The 17703-nt window shown below is 44.3% G+C and overlaps 1 long non-coding RNA gene across 1 annotated transcript; it reads right to left on the reverse strand.

The window, feature by feature from the left end:
• Positions 1 to 2009: 2009 nt before the first annotated feature.
• Positions 2010 to 8774, reverse strand: LOC131424212 (uncharacterized). Its single transcript, XR_009226885.1, has 2 exons — positions 8698 to 8774; positions 2010 to 3573 (listed from the first exon to the last, which is right to left on the reverse strand). It is a non-coding gene; the product is annotated as an uncharacterized LOC131424212 (long non-coding RNA).
• Positions 8775 to 17703: the final 8929 nt, after the last annotated feature.

Below are 17703 nucleotides of genomic sequence, written 5' to 3' on the forward strand. Positions count from 1 at the left end.
CGGAAAAAACAAGAAAAGAACTGAATAGCTTATGAATCCTCTGCAGTAGCCAATGTAGCCAGTATCTCTAAGACCCTGTGGGACACCTCTCCACACTGGAAAGTGTTCATGTTTGATAATAAAGAGTTCTAGGTGCTTTCAATTAATGTGTTAGTCTCTTTCGGATTGGAATCAATATTGGAGTTCATATTATCAGCACAGTACTTGCATTCATTGGGATAATTCTTCTCTAAATGAATTTAATTGACATATTATCATTTGATTGCTCCAAGCACTTTGAGGGCTTATTGGCTAAAACTTCCACAGCTGTAAGTATTTCGTTGTTGGATGATGGTTTCACACTTATGTGGTGTTAATTTTCAACTACATTCGTGTTCCATGAGTGAAGCCTAGAGATGAAATATCTAAAAGTCAAAAAAAGATTTTTAAAAAAGGAAATCAGACATTGCTAAAACTCAAAACAACACAAAGGTTTCTTGCACATAATTTCAGAATCATGTGCATATTGTGTGTGTCTGATTTCTAAAAAAATAGACAATTATTATTTTGAATTTCCTGTAATGAACATGTATTGTTATACAGAAATAATAGAATAATAATAATAGAATCCAATCATTGATCAATGTGTTTAGAAAAGGAGGAACTGGGTTTGTAACACAATCAAGAATTAGACTGTGAGTTTCTGGAAATTAAAATTATACAGAATTGAGGAGCTGGTCTGGGTCCTTTCTTTTTTTATTTTATTGGTTATTTTTAGTTATAAAGGACAGTAGAATCCATTTTGATATGATTACACAAGCCTGGAGTATACTTATTCTAATTAGGACCCCAGTCTTGTGGATGTTCATGATGGTGAGATTCACTGTGGTGTACTCATATGTACACAGGAAAATTCTGTCAGATTCATTCCACTGTCTTTCCATTTCCTGTTCTCCTTTCCCCTTTCTCTTCATTTCCCTTTGTCTACTCCACTGAACTTCTATTCTTTCCACCCCCTATAATTGTGGATTGGCTTCCACATATCAGAGAAAACTTTCCACTCTTGTTTTTTGGGAATTGACTTATTCCATTCTTCTTTAGGACTGAGTAATATTTCGCGGTATATATATGCCACATTTTCTTTATCTATTCATCTGTTGAAGGGCACCTAGGTGGGCACCTTGCTCAGCTATTATGAATTATTCTACTATAAACAGTGATGTGGCTGTGTCACTATAGTAAATTGATTTTAAATTCTTTGAATATATACTGAGGAGTGGGAAGCCTGGGTTAAATGGTGATTCCATTCCTATCTATGCTTATTTAAGTTACCATATATGAAATGTTGGAAAATACATCCTTTCCATGGGTCAAATTTAGTCTTGTGACATTTTTGTGTTTATGTATTTGTTTCAAATCTCAGTGTGTTCCTAGTGTTTTACTAATACATGAGGAGAAATATTTAAAATTAACTAACTCTAAATTTTCAAGAATCTCTTAGTGGAAGGTTTGTCATTTAGAATTCCCATGACCATATTTATTTCTGCAAGAATCTATTTATGGGTGATCACTGGAAGAAGGTTTGTGTTAGATCCTGAAACTTTCCCTGGGGCATCAGGTTGAGAGTACTGCAGGCTAAAACTGGGTGAAGAAACCTCAACCTTGCACTTTTCTTCTCTTGGATAGAGCATTGTGATCCTCCAAACCATGGTGACTTTTGTACAGCTCACCATTTCATTCTCACTCTCTGGACTCACTTATGATGTGAACAGCAGTGATATCAGCGAGGTAAGTAGCTCTGTTTAGTGGAAGAGGAGGGAGGCATTTGAAGTATTTTCCAGAATCATGTACACTCATTATGAACTTCAATCTCTACTTATTTAGAAATTGACCAAAACAAATTCTTAGTGATAAGATAGGAAATGGTGGTTAACAAAACAACAATTATGTGATATATTCCCCAGCCACTCCACTTTCTAAATAAATTTCTCCATATGTACTTTCATTCATAGTGAAAAAGACACCATTCCTTTCATTCTCCCATGCATTCATTTTTACTAATTAATCTAAAATACATTGAACACATATTGTTTACTTTGTTCTAAGTTAACCTTTTGTCACTATGACAAAATACCTGAGAAAATCAAGTTAAAGAGGACAGAATTATTTTGGTTCATGGTTTCAGAAGTTTCAGTCCATGGTTGGCTGGTTCCATTGCTGTGGGTCTGTACTGAGTCAGAGTACAGAGTAGCAGGGCATAGAAGGCATGATGGATCTGAGCTGCTCACCTCATGGTGGCCAGGAAGGAGAGAGAGAGAGAGAGAGAGAGAGAGAGAGAGAGAGAGAGAGAGAACACAAAGGCCAAGAGCACTGTACCAAGGATCCATTCCCTTCTATTAGGTCCCACCTCCTATAATTTCCACCACCTACTGAGAGTCCATTCAAATTGTGAATCCATCGATGGATTGTCTACTGATGGGATTAGAGTCTTCATGATTCAGTCACTTCCCAAAAGCCTCACCTCTGAACATTTTTTAATTGGGGACCAAGTCTTCGCCACATCTGTCTTTGGGGGATATTCCAGATCTTAATTATAACAATGAGAAAACAACACTCACTTCCTCAAGAAACTCATGTCATATAAAAAGAAAAGCACTTATGTGGAAAAATTATAAAAGTTGATTAAAAGATAAAAATTGCTCTAAGGACACTAGTGTGATCTTGATATTAATTTAACACATCATAACGAGTTTCATGAAATCCTCATTAGCCATATGCACAAACATGTATTCATGAGCTCAAGCATATATATAGTCTCCCAGAGAGCTATACGTGTATTCCACCATAGAGTCTTTATAAGTGGTGGTCTCAAAGCCACCATGTTGATATTTGTGTTTCCATGTCTCTAGGGCAAAATAGGAATGTTTTCATGGATTCATTTTTGTTTTGTTTTATTTTTGTTTTGGGAGAGGTTGTTTTTTATTTTATTTTATTTTATTTTTTATAAATATGTGTTATCTATCACCTTGATCGGCTTGACACACGGTTCACATGATCTCCACTGTTGGGGCAGGAGTAGGGCAGAGTCCCCTAAGAGTATCAAAGGAAACCCAACTGAGTGATAGACCAACATTTTGGATTGCATAGGTTAAAGGGTATAAGTTAACAAAGCCAAACTAATAACACCAAATAAACCCTAGAAATCCCATATAAGCAAGGTAAAAAAGTATAAATGAAGTTTTGTTACCAAAAGTCCAGTCAGTGGGAGTTACTATCATCAAACCAATAGCAAAAAACAAGCAGAGAACTATGTATACACCTAGAAGCAAGGGGTAGCAATGCATTACAGTATAAGAAGTATCTTAGAGGCTGAAAGAGTCCATTTGTCCTGGTGGTAAGTCTATCTTCCGCCGTGCGTTGATCAGCCAGCCCCCCGAGTGGCTGGAGCAGGGCTGTTGTCCTTCTGATCCTCAAACTTCTCCAGTGTTTCCTTCCTCCGGATGGTCAGCTGCAAGGTTGTAGCAGGGTCTGGAGTGCACTCCCAGTCCACAGCTGCAGGCTTGAGTCTGGTGTAATGGATCCAGGGACCAATCTCTGCAACCACAGTTGGGGTAGACAAAATGACAGTGAAAGGACCCTTCCAAAGAGGTTTCAGGCGCTGAATATCCTATTCTTTGACCCAGACTGAACCTCAGGGCTTGAAGGAGTGTGCATCTGTGGTCAAAATTACTGGCAACCTTTCTCTAGCCCATTGGTAGAGAACCTGTAAAGTTTTCCCTAAGGCCTGAAGCTCTTGCCTCAGTGTTAATTCTCCTATTTCTCTCGAGTCTCTCTGGGTTATCCTCTGATAAGTGGAGGAGGTCTCCCATACATAGCTCACAGGGAGAGAACTTTGTCGTCTTAATGGCCGTGATCTTATCCTCAATAGTGCAATAGGGAGGAGTTCACCCTAAAGTAGGTGAGTATCCTGGCATAGTTTACCCAGTTGAGCCTTCAAAGTTCTATTCATTCTCTCAACTTTACCAGAACTCTGTGGCCTATAGGCCGATTGTGATTTTCATCTAATATTTAAACTCTTGGCCAATGATTATATCACCTCTGCCACAAATGCTGGCCCATTATCTGAGCCAATAGTTATTGGGATAACAAATCTGGGAATAATTTCTCAGAGGAGCCTCCTGGCTCTCTCTCTAGCCTTTTCAGTGTGGGTTGGAAAGGCCTCCACCCAAACGGAGTAAGAGCACACAAAAACCAAAAGATATTTATAGTCCTGTGGGTGTGATAGTTCAGTGAAGTCGACTTCCAAGTCTTCAAAGGGTGTCCTTCCTATTGCTTGGGTTCCTGACAGAAGTCCTGGCCCTTGGTGAGGATTATCATAGGCACAGACCCCACATTGTTTACAGATCACCCTGGAGGTGCTTGTGAGCTGGGGGACATAGAAATGCTGACTCAGAACTGTCTCAAGTGCTGTTCAGCCAATATGTGTTCCCTGTGGAACTGTCTGGTAAAATCAGGGGCTAGTCCCTCAGGGTTGGCTACGCAGCCATCAGAAAATCTCCACCATCCACTTGGGAGATTCTTTCTTTCTCAGTCTTAAACCAATCACTTTCATGTTGGGAATAGTTTGGCTCCCACTCTCTTAGAGGGTCAGGCAGAAGGGCAGCATTTAAGCCTGGGACTGGATCTCTTTCCTGCTTCTTGCAAGTAGCTAACCTGGCCTCTCTGCAGCTCTCTGGTTGCCCTGAGCAACCATGGTACTTCCTCTTTGGTGGCCTCAGCAGTGCATAACTGCCGCAGTCTGGCTGGGCACAATTCAAGAGCCACTTATCTTTTATAAAACCACTTCCATCTGTGAAGTACTCTACATCAGGGTTCCTGAGAGGCTGGCCTGTCAGGTCCAATTTACTGGAGAACACTTTATCCATGACTTCAATCCAGTTGTGATCAGGCTTCCAGGTCCAATGGGCAGCAAAGTTGCTGGGTTTAAAGTCCCCACAACTTCAACCTGGATACGTGGACTTTCCCATAACCTGCCCTGGAATCCGACCACCCTCTCATTAGTCAATCAGTATTGCCCTTTGTGTCCTAGTAATGTCAACATTGAATGAGAAACTCTGACAACCAATTCTGGTCCCATAGCCAGTTTGTCAGCTTCCAGCACCAGAAGGGACAAGGCCACAAGGACCTGTAAATAAGGTGGACAGCCTTGGGCTACAGAGTCCAACTGTTTGGACAAGCAGGCCACTGGATGGTGCCATGTCACCAGCATTTGAGTCCAGGACTCCCATAGCTACTCCAGACCAGTCATGGACGTACAGAGAGTAAGGCTTTGTGAGGTTCGGGAGTCCTGGTCCTGATGCACTGGGAGTGCTTGTTTAATATCTTCAAAGGCTCTTACCGTGTTGGTCCCCATGCTAGGGGATCATGTTCTTCTCCCTTTGTGAATTCATAGAGGGGTTTTTCCATAACTGAGAAGTTGGGGATCCATAGGCAGCAGAACCCAGCAGCAGCCAGAAACTCTCTAATCTGATGGCAGGCTGAAGGGACTGGAATTGACCATATGCCTTGTTTCCTGTCAGGGCCCAATCACTGTTGTCCCTGAGAAACCAAGGTAGTTGACTTTTTCTTGAGGGATCTGGGCTTTCTTCTTTGAAAATTTGTAACCAGCCTTACATAGGAGAGTCAGAAGCAGCTGTGTCCCTTTTATGCCGTGCCCTCTGGTTGTTCCTGCCATATTGGAGCAATGTGCACCCACATTATTTTGCAGGAAAAGCTTGTAAGTCAGAGGCCAGCGCTGTCCCAAAGATGGTTGGTGAGTTTTTGAAACCCTGTGGTAGCCTTGTCCAGGCCAACTGGACTTTGTTCTCATTAGAATCTTCCCATTGGAAGGCAAAGATTGGCTGACTCCGTGGTGCCAGTTGAATGCAAAGAAAGGCATCTTTAAGGTCCAAGCATGTGAAATAGGCTGCTTCAGCTGGGAACAGACTTGACTTAGGAAAAGTGTATTAACTGGGGACCACAGGACGTAAGGTGACTGTGGCTTGATTTATTGCATGTAGATCTTGGACTGGCAGGTTATCATTGTTCCTGGTTTCCGGACAGGCAAAAGAGGTGTATTCCATGGTGATTGGCAAGGCCTGAGAATCCCATGTTGCAAAAGTGTGTCCAAATGGTTTTGAATTCCAAGTTGTGCTTTTTGAGGAATATGCTATTGTCTCAGGCATACCAGTATGGCTCCTGGTTTTAGTTCCACCATCACCGGGGGAATGTTTGGGGCTGGTCCCGGTGGATTGTCCTTTGCCCAAACTCCTGGCACTTGGAAAGGGAGCTTTGGCCCCTATTGTGCTGTCATCTCTGAGGCTGAAGAGATGCCATTCCTCTTCCCAGGGAATTGTGAGGGCTAAAATTTTTGCTTCCAGTTTTCCCAATGATAAGACTGCCTGGCCCTTTCACTAAAAATGATTTGGGCCCAGTTTTCCCAGCAGGTTTTGACCCATCAATGGCACTGGGCAATCTGGAACATTCAGGAACTCATGGGTCACTCCACGTCCTGCTAAATTGCAACTCCGGAACAACAGGAAAGGATGGCGAGCTTAGCTACCTGTGGCTCCTACAATTGTGGTCTGTTTCTTTGAAAGTGGGCCTACAGTTTGGGTCACCACCTAGTGGTGAGCTCCAGTGTCCACCATAAAATCCATAGGTTGGCCCCCTACAAACATTTGGACCAGAGGCTCCTGGGGACCAAAGGGATGGAGCTGGCCAGTCCTAGTCCTCATCATAATTTTTCATGGCTGCCACGCCCACAGAATCTTTCTCAGGGGTACCAGATGGGTGTTCGAGGCATTGAGTTTCCTGTGGGATCCATTTGTAAGGCTGGTATCACCCTTGAATGACTTTGCCTCTCTTATCCTGGTAAGGAGTAGCAGCAGCCTGATTGTTTTCCTTTAGTTGGGGACATTCATTTTTCAAGCATCCCTCTAGATGGCAGTAGATACATTGGTTTAGTCTCAGCTGAGTCCCCGGGTAAGGTATTCCTTCCAGCTAGACCCTCTGTTGGCTTTGCATTTCACCTTGAGTTTGATATTCGTTTTGGCTTTGTCTTGGCGGACCATTTTGGCTGACCTCTGGGTTTGTGGTGAGGGCAGTTGCAAGGAGATCCATCCCCTATGTTGGAGTACCACCCCGGTCTTTGTTGGGGAATTGGGCCTGGGCATTGGCTTGGATATTGCCTTGTGCATCTGCAACATGTTTCTCTAGCCATTTTAAAGCTGCTTGGGTCACCCATCTGTGTTCTTCAGTTGAGTAGAGTTAGGAGGAGCTGGCGGCAGTTCACTCAGGTAGGCTGGTGAGTCTGGATAATGGATTGCCTCAAATCATCATGGCCTGGGCCTTCTCCATGTAGGAGGGAGTATGATTTTCCAACTTAAAAGATCAGTGGAGGTGAAAGGCTGATACATAAAAAGCCATCGTCCCCTTCAAACATTTTCCTCTTGGTAAACGTAGGCAAGTCCTCTAGCCTCTCACAGAGGAATCTGGAGAGCTCTCATCTGGGTGGTGGCTCTGGTCTTAAGATGGGTTTCCATCCTGGTCTTGGGGGGTAGAGGAGAAGTCTTTTGTTCTGGGGAAGACTCTGGCTCTGAGGACACCATGGAGGAAGGAGTACCTGGTGTCGAAGGGACACCCTCTGCTCCTGCCTGTTGTTCCAGAGGTCTTGGCAAGGTTGGATAGAGTACCACGTAGGGTGGTAAGTTCTCTTTGGCTCACTGCGCAAAACATGGCTTTTTTTTCTGCCTTTTTCTTTTTCTGTCAGGTTCTCTTGGTCTAGCTACCTTGCATTGAGTCTTAGAAGCTGCTATGCTCCAGCTAACATCAGCTTGGATTGTCCATCTAGACAGGCTCTCTACCAAGGGGATGCTTTGTACTATCTCTTTCCAGCAATCAATTCAAGGGAACTGGCCAGGGTGTCCAGAGGTCCAACTCCTATTAAAAGGACCTCAGCAATGACTCTTTTGTCTAAAGATCCTTCTGGTGGCCAGCCCATACTTAAGGTGGGTCATTCTAATTCACAGAGAGCACTTAACCTTTGTGGAGTGAGTTTCACCCCAGAGTTTCCCTTAAAACCCTTTTAAATTTTTTCAACATACATTCCCAGAGGTTCAAGGAACTCTGTCTACTTTGTGTGTGCGCCTCCCAGCTTCCACCCTATGTCACTGTCACACACTTAGGACAAGACTCGCTTCATTCATCTCTGCCCATTCCCCTTGCGGGGACTTAGGATCCTCTTAGCCTTGTGGGTCTGTATCAACCCCTGACCTGGAGTCCCACCTAGACGGTGGCATTCCGCCACAGACTGTATGCGGCACCACTCAGAACCTTGGATCAGGATTCTGCACTGGCTTGGGCCCTTGGGTTGGGTCAGAACCCTTCCCTTTGTCCATCTCATTCACACACTTTCACACAGATGTGTTCAGAGCAAAATTTCTGTACTATCCAATTCCCCCAAATTTCACAAATTCCAAACCCAAAAGGGAGTCGCGGTTTTCCTTCTGGTCACTGACTCTGAGCAGAGACTACTCGGGGGACTCCCTGGGTCATTTGGGCTCCAACTCCTTCTGGAGGGTACTCAGGACCCACAGAGGTTGATCAAGCCTCTCTTCCACCTGCTTAGGCCTCTGAGGGGAAGCCAGGTGGGCTGCCACAGGTGGACCCGGGTCTTACCTGTTCAGCTGGGTGGTGCTCCAAAGTCCCAGCTCTGGCTCCTGCTCCTCAGTGTGTTCCCTTGTGCTAGGGGGGGGGGGGGGTAGGGGGGGGGTGGGCAGCAGCTCCAGGGCGCCAGGTGAGTTGCCCCCCTTCAGGCAAAGAGCAGCCTGTGCGTGCTAAGGGGAAGTTTGAGAACTTTATACCCAGGGTACAGGGGGAGGGCTCCGAGGTCCACAATCTGCAGAAGTTCACAGAACAGTAGGGTTTGGGTTTTTTTTTTTTCCCTTCTCTTTGCTCCCAGCTCAGGCCAGGTTTTCCAAAAATAAACCCAAGGACATTCTCTCTCCTCTCTGTTCTGTCTGAAAAATCAGTGCCTGGTGGGGCTGAGGATAGAGCTCAGTTGGTAGAGTGCTTGCCTCACTTGCACAAGGCCCTGGGTTCAATCCTCAGCACCACCAAAAATAAAAAAATAAAAAAGTCAGTGCCTGGAAAAGAGAGCTTTTGGTTTGGTTTTTTGTTTTTTGTTTTTGTTTTTTCCCCTCTAACCAGCTGGCCTTCAAGAGGGGACCTAACTCACAAACACCTCTGTGAAGGCCTTGGGTTAGGCTCTTATCATACTTTGCCTCTGCAGGCATATCTCCCACCTGAAAATTCTTTTGCAGAAGTTTTACTGAGAGTCTGAGAACAAATTATGGTGGGGGGTCTCTGGAGAAGCTCAGTTAAGATTTTCTGTGGAGAAGCGCGGTGCCACTACATGAATATTTGTACTCCATACACGAATGGACTTCTTTTCACTTTGATTATCTGTTACCCCTTGTAGATAATTTTTTTGGTGGGGGGAAGGGGTACCAGGGATTGGACCCAGGGGCACTTACCCACTGAGTTACATCCCCAGCCCTTTTTTTATATTTTATTTTTATTTAGAGACAGCACCTCACTGGGTTGCTTTGGGCCTCACTCAATTACTGAAGCTGGCTTTGAACTCCATGATCCTTGTGCCTCAGCCTCCAGAGTCACTGGGATTTCAGGCTTGCACCACCGTGCCCAGCTGATAGATTCTAATTCTTAGCTCTCACAGAGGTGTTTACCCTTTCTTAGAACATGTGTTCCCTTTCTGGTTGACAGTTTACTCAAGTTATAAGTCTTTATAGAAATAGTAATAGAATAAGGAATTATATATTCCTTATTCATTATTGTTTATATATTATATATTCCTTAGTGAAGAGGAGGTGCACTGGAAGCTTCCTCTTTTGGAGCCTAATCTGATTGGTAACATCAGAGGGATATACAAGAGGACTTACATCTCGCGACATGCAAGTCATGCCATTTCCTTCTTAGGGATGATTTCACAACCAAGTAAACCAGGCAGACCCATCTTTTTAGATATTTTCTATCTCTGAATGTCCATTAAACCACAGTCTGTTGTCAGCCTTGGTTATCTAGAAATATGTTCTCGGATAGAGTTTAAAAGGCAGAATAATTACTTACTAAAACACACCTTTGATCAGAGGTTCCAGTTAATATAAACTCATTAATTTTCCATATAGGTGAGGAAATATTTTTAACTTGAATGTAACTACATAAGAATTAAAAGTAAATGAAGGGTTATTTCTGAAAATCTAGTATTCTGGAGGCTGAATGGGGGTTCCTCATGAAATATGGACTGATATTATTGAGTGCTTACTAAGTGCCAAGTATTTTCTAAGCCCTTAAAATGGATTAATTTGGTTAATCCTTATGATTTCTATTTGAATTTGTCCTGTTACTCCGTCGTTTTACCAGTTAGGAAAACAAAACCCAGAGACGTTCCACGCCTTGCACAGGGTACACAGGAAGTGGACAGTGGTGTGATGGGGGTGAGGTCGTTGGTGACATAGACCTGTAAATGTCTATGGCTTGAACACAATGGAGAGCAAGAGCGAGCTTCCTGTGTCTTCTCCTAAAAAGACACTAAGGGCACTAATCCTATCATGTCAGGACCCTACACTGTTAGGCACTATTCTAAGAGTCACACAAAGATTAGGGCCTTGACATATGAATCTGGGGAGAGAACAATTCAGTCTATAGTAGCATCCTTCCCTTGAGCAAGTCTTGGCTTCTGAAATGCCATCTTTGGACTCCAGTTGTTAGTTCGGGCTGTGGGAAATTGTTCCAGCTCTTCTCAAAAGCTTTCGCCTAATTTTTGAGCAGAGAATCAGAATGGAAATGGCAGCCCTAGTTTAGAGAAGAGTCAGATCAGTACAATAATGCCTAATGTTTTCACTCCATGTGTTTTAAGATTTGTTAACGTAAACTCTATTGCCACCATGTTACATAGCCTGTGGGCCCTTATAGGGACCTCCCTGTGCCTCTGTAAACGGCCATTTAAAAATCTGTGTCACAACAATTGCTTCCATTTGATAACTTTTGTGTTTTTTCTCTCGAGCATCCAATCCTATGTCTTTGTTTGTGAAGTACCTCTTCCTACAGGTTTACCGTGATGTTATTGTACCTATAAACTTGGCTGGACCACAATATCCAGATATTTGGTCAAATGTTATTTTAGATGTCTCTGTGTAGGTGTTTTTCTTAGATGAGACTAACACTTAAGTAAGTAGACTTTGAATAATGCAGATTATCTTTCATGATGTGGTGAAACTCACAGAATCAGTTGGAGATCTTAAAAACACTAGCTTCCCCCCCTCAAAAAAAGAAGGAATTCTGCCAGCAACTGCCTTTGGACCCAGTCTGTAAAATTACATTTTCCCTTGATCCCCAAGTTGGCCTTCAATGTGGATCCTCCTGCCTCAGCCTCCTGATTCTCCATGATGACAGGCCACTGTGTCCCACAACAGTAGTCATTTTATTATCTTTATAGCAGCCCGACTAAAAGCAGTTACCAGTTACCAAGCTCTGAGGGGTATCTGGTAAATACTTCTCTTTCTTTACCATCTTCCTAACCTATTGAAAAGTAATGAAGTAAAACAGAAGGAGATCAGTAAACCCAATACTGGCAGATGTGGTTTATATTGGGTAGCTTCTCAGCCATGAGTGGGTGAGCAGCAAAAGGGTAAAGAACAGCAACTAAAAACCAAGCCATCCTCATCTGACAGGCAAGCATCTCAAGGTGGGGGCCCGGAGTGTTATAACCTCTCCCAACCATCATCATATCACCTTAAGAAAAAACGTGGCTGCAAGATCATGTCACACCCTACCTGGTGGCCTGGGACCTCCTTAGCATGGAAGCTATCATCACCCTGGCAAGCAAAACTCTAGGCCCTCAGGAAGAAAGCTGGCTGAGGGCTGTTCAAAGGGTAATAAACCCACATTAAGGAGACAGGAAATAAAGGCAGAAACAAGGACACTCAGTCTCCTTAGGGAAATAGTTTTGCCTCCATTTCCTTAAATAGTTTTTCCTCCATTTCTTCCGGGAGCTCTGTGCAGTTCTTATGCTGTCAGTCAAAAGGTGAGCCTGAGTGAGACTGTCTGGAAAATTCCCTGGGAACCCCAATAAAACTGGAGGGCAAAAGAGATACGCCATCCTTCTCTCTGAGAGGACCCACTTTCTCCCTTGGGAGAAATAATCCCTCTTTCCCTTTTCCTATCCCTTCTAATAAACTCATGCCTGTTACTCTGAGCTACGTGTCTGAAATCATTCTGGCATGATTATAAGAACTGAAGGAAAGAGGAGGTCTCCCCAGCTGCCTCAGCTTTGTGGAAGGTTCCTGCCCTGTATCGGTTTATCCCTGGTGATTTCTAGATTGCCCAACAGCAGTGGACCTCAGAGTAGCACCACCATTTCAATCAGTCAGGGCTTCTCGGCACCCCCCCTCCCCCGTCACTCTGGAAGAGCACACTTTCATGTGCAGCATATTTCAAGTTTTGTAGCAAGCCCATTCTTCCAGGAGGAACCTTAACTCTCTGCATTAGGTCTTATTCCTGCTCCCACGTGTCTCAGAGGACTTCTTTCTTTATAGAGAAATAGTGAGTGATAGATGAGAAAGAGGTCTGCAGGGTTTCTCTGGTGGAGCTTTCTCTCCATGGAAGGAAGCATCCTAGATGTGCAGAGAAAAGTACCTTCTCACCATACCACACCCATGAATAGTGACCCCTGCTTTAGAAATGGAAAACACGAGTTCAGCAAAGATAAGATCTACTACAGTCACAGTACCAGTCAGTGGTCAGTCCACTGATAAGGAGTTTGACAACAATTCGAATCCAAGCTAATCTGTTAGGAGAAGTCTATCCACTCAACTCTTCTTTACAAAAAAGCATGGCCTTTTCTTAGGAGAGACTTTCTTTGATGTGCCTTCTCCAAATGAAGTTTGAAATGACGTACATAAGTTGTACGTAAGTACTTACTTCATTCTAACAAAGATAATGATCTGTTCATTTGGATGGGAATGGAAAATAGAACTGGATTAGGTGGAAAAAAGAAAAAGAAAAAGAATGAAGAAGTCGCTGAGGTTGGTTAAATACAGTTTAGGCCTAGTTCTCATTTTTAGAAACCATCCAGTTTTCTTTCCTCCCGAGTTGGAGCTTACCCTCCAACCGAAAGACCACAGCCTCCATTGCTCTCCTTCCTTTGACCTGGCCTGTTCTTCCTTAGCATTCTACCGGCTCTCAGGCCTCACTTCACATAGACCCTCAGTGCATGACCACCTCAGGAAACACTGACAGGGTAGCCTGCGTAGGAAATCACTTTTACTTCAACAGTCTTGGCCAAAGGGAAAATAATACAAATCCATGCTCCAGGTACAACATGGGCCGATAGGAAAATAGTCTGAAACAAATAGCAATTTATTTCTGCTTCACAGGTTTGGAGATTTTAAAATGACAGTCTGGGTTTTGGTTCCTTGAGAAGTTTGGAGATAGAAAGATGGAAAATAAAAATAATAATCTGCAATGATAAAGTGAAATTAATACTGTTCTCTCTGGCAGGATTCCTAGTGCGTACACCCCAGGAGGGTCAGATAGAGTTCCTCTCAGGCTTGGTCAGAGGGGCTGAATATCCAATCAATGAAGGCAGAACAAGTCAACAGGAATCTCAAAGCAACTTGGAGCTATTGACATGCCACCTCATCATAGACATGCTCTGCAGGGACCTCTGAGAGTGCGCTGTCATCGTTTGGCAAGTAGACCACGACCTATGGGAAAGCCAGCACATTAATATCCTGCCGTCAGGAGTTTAGGAGGGAAGAAGGAGGCCCACACATCTTGGGAACAGAGAGGTGTCACTGAGCACCTTCCCCCTGCCCCTGATGCTGAGGGTCTAAGTTGGAATCTTCCTCTAGGCCTCTGTACATTAAACTGTTTTATAATAACCAGCGATGATCCCCAGGAACAAAGGAAAAGGACACTCTTAAGGTCTGGGGAAATTTCTCTGGCTGGGCATGACTGGCCACTTCAGTCCATTCCCCCCTGCCTCTCAGGGTGGAAATGGCTGCTCTTCCATGTAAGAACAACATTTTCCTCTTTTGCTTCCTACTCTTTCCCATAATTGGAGTGGAGGACGCACGCACGAGCGCGCACACACACAACACACACACACACACACACACACATACACACACGGGAGCACACACCACACACGCCCCAGGGGAGCAAAGACAACAAACCCATGAAACCCAGAGCTCTGACCTTGTTGACAGAGCAAGCCGCCCTGCATCCAAACATGGACAGAGAGAAAGCAATCCAGGCTTCGAGCAGAGAGAGCACGAGAACTCCAGTCACCAATCCCTGTAAAAGGCAAGGTGAAAGTCCCCAAGTCACGGAGGATAAAAAGTAAGTAATAGAAAGGGACATATTGGGCTCAGGAGATGGCAACACCTCACACCTCGTTCTCCTTTAACTCATTCAGCATGAGCCCTTTCCTCAGGACAGATTCGTGGGGTTTCTCCCGGTCCGACGCCCTAAAGGATCAAATTGAAAGCAGACCCTCAGGATTCCTCTCTCGTTCCTGGGTTCAGGACGCCAGCTTAGAGCAGAAGTTCCCTCATTGACTTTTGTTGCTGTTTTGATGCTGGTCATTGCTATTGCCATGAAGTCTCATTTGGGTTTTGAAAATAACGGTGTCTTATGATCTGTTATTTATGTCTTATGACCGTCCCGCACGGAGGAGCATGGAACGTGGAAGAACATCAGCTGTCAATTGCGTGTGTTGCTCAGAATCCTGAAGCATGTGAAGCACTTGGAGCTCCCATTTTCCTATTTCTCCTCAGTTCATTCAAAACCTGGAGAACAGGCTCCTTGGAAAACCCGAGTTTTGGTAAAATTTCCCTCTGTCCAACCATCAAATCAATATCAGAGTGGTTGGAGAAGAATGGTCACTAAAAAGCTAATTTCACCGCTGATGCTTCTGGCAATGTGCAGAGACCACATCCAGTTATCTTCAGGAAATAGTCCAGGATCCATAATCAATGAACCCAGTCAACAATGAGGTAAGAATTCACAAAGAATCCTGACTATAAACTAGTTTATCCAATCCTTTATTGGAAAAACTTACCCCCCCAAAAGTGAATTGCTGGAGATCCCTTTTATTGGTGTGAACATGATTCTTTCATCAAAAATCAGCACAGATGCGCCAAACCTTGCTGTAGTGACACTCACTGTATTCATCCCAAGGCTGCCATGGATGAGAAAAAGAATGAGGGACAGAGATTGTTGCAAAGCCTGTCTCATCTTATGCCACCTGTGAGAGGTCGCTGAATCATACTCACTCAGCTCCAAGTTGCTTTGAGATTCACTCAGCTGCTCTGAACAAGCAGCAGGAAGCACACGGTGCAGAGGCAGCTTGGATGACCTCGGGCTCTAAGGCAGTTTTGAAGTTGACCATGGAATGTCACAGGGGACAGACTACGTCAATCATTCTTGCCCCAAGTGCCATGGAGAGAAACTCCCTAAAGACCCTTCAGAACAATTCTAGGGTCCTACTTTGGAGAAAAAGCAATTTTCTTTTAAATATTTTTTTAGTAATACATGGACACAACATCTTTATTTTGTTTATTTATTTTTATGTGGTGCTGAGGATCAAATCCAGTGCCGCACATGCGCGAGGCAAGCACTCTGTCACTGAGTCACAACCCCAACCCGGAAAAACAAATTTTATGTGCCTTACTCTAAGTTTGAACAACCCCCTGATTCATTAGGCCTCCAGACAGAGACACTTACCAGACTTTTGGTCATTTTCCTGCCAGCAGCAATGGACAGCACTCCAGATGTAAAGAGAGAGAATTCACTCTGAGTGTGCGTCAGCACCTCTATTCCTACAAAAACTCCAAGCATCCCACAGCCAAAATTATGAATCCACACACTCAGCCTAAATGGGGAACCTGAGCATAGAGACTCAGATTCTAAGAGAGGAGGATTAAGGGTATTAGAAGAAGTTGGGAATAGTGAGATGATCACCAAATACAAAGAAGGATGCCCATAGGTGATAGCCTATTTTAATGTTGAAAAGGATTGCAATTGGATAGAGTTGTGGCATAAAATAAGTCATCATGTCCCCCAGGCATAGGATCATCAGTCCAAGCAGGATCTGAGCCACCTCAGAAGGAAGACACATTCTATGAGAAGGTGCAGTTTCTCAGGAACGGGAACTTCTCCAAGATCACTGCCCACTAACCTCCTTATCCCCTCTCAGATTTCAATATTGGCACATCTCCCAGGGCCACACCCATCTGCACATTGAGCCTCTTCATTTTCCTAGTACAGAGCCCTGTCACTTGTTATAAAAGTATTTGCTCGTATGGTGCTACAGGAAGCAATCCTGTCCCCAAGGCCTGCACTCTGGAATCATTGTTCTTACACTCACCCCCAGGACATGGGGCTGCCCCTTCCAGAGAGTAGTAGACTCTTCTGCTGCTGGGAGGGCAGGACCCAAGGGTCCAGCTGGACTGGCTGGAGGATGCTGTCACCCCTGGGGAGAGGTGATGGCTGGTGCTTTGGCTGCACCTTCCTCTGATGTCCAGGCATTGCTGATGTCACCAGAAAAGAAATCATTGCTCAGCATGGGTTGCTTTCCAACACCTTTATCGATCCATATCAAAGACTAGCAGCAAGGGGCATTTTGTCTTTCTGGGGAATGAATGACATTTGATTCCCACCTCTGGCTTAGGGTAGAACATGGATGTTTTCTATATCCTCGTTCCCATACCCACCAAAGGGTCAGCTCAGATAATTAATAGCTGCCTAATCCTCAGCTCTAAGGCAGAGGGTCTCCATTTATAAACCTGAAACCTGGATGCTTCACCAGCAGCAAACTTCAGACCAGATTCTCCCACATCACAGTTTCCTGTGGATCATTCACAGGGGCCCCCTAAGTCCAGGCCGACACACCCCTCACATTAAGATATTTTCTGAGATCAAGCACGGGGCTAACAGAAGGCATGGGCTTGGCCTACCTTTCCATCTCCTCAGAGTGCACCAATGAGAGCTGTTATCCTCTCTGGTGCGTGGACCCTCATTCACAGTCTCCAGGAGGGGCCTGTTCTGTGGTGTGCTGTGTGAGGAGAGCCCTGCCAGGAGTCCCACGCGGCCACACACTTCCTGTGGTTTGTCTCACCACCCACACAGATGAGCATCTGTCGTTTCTGGTTTGCGTGAGTCCCTAGGATGGCAATCTCACTGCACCCCTCCCATGCTCAAGACCATACTAAAGGAGAGTCTGCACTTACCCAGGGCCTTAGCCATGGGTGTGCTCCTCCTGAACCTCACCTTCTTCCAGCTGGATGTGATGCTACCTGATGCAAACTATAAATACTCACAGATAAAGGCTTTGCTTGAAGTCCTGTTTAGACTGATACAATTTTTATGCTGTTTATATGATCAATAGGTTGATTTTATTATAAAACTTTTTATCAAAATAATGCATATTCCCCATTAGGGTTTCTTGTCACAGATGAAACTTTCATCATTCAGCTTTGCTTCCTCCTCCTGATTATCATTGTAATCTTGGTCAAAAGTTCTGGGGAATATCCACACCGCTGCCTAAATGCTGTGCTGACTTGAAATTTCCTCCACCTGATTAAGTAGTCCATCACCCTT

The sequence above is a fragment of the Marmota monax genome, unplaced genomic scaffold (genome assembly GCF_021218885.2).
Source record: "Marmota monax isolate L192 unplaced genomic scaffold, Marmota_monax_Labrador192_F-V1.1 WCK01_AAM20220418_F8-fsc00038, whole genome shotgun sequence".
Taxonomy (NCBI): domain Eukaryota; kingdom Metazoa; phylum Chordata; class Mammalia; order Rodentia; family Sciuridae; genus Marmota; species Marmota monax.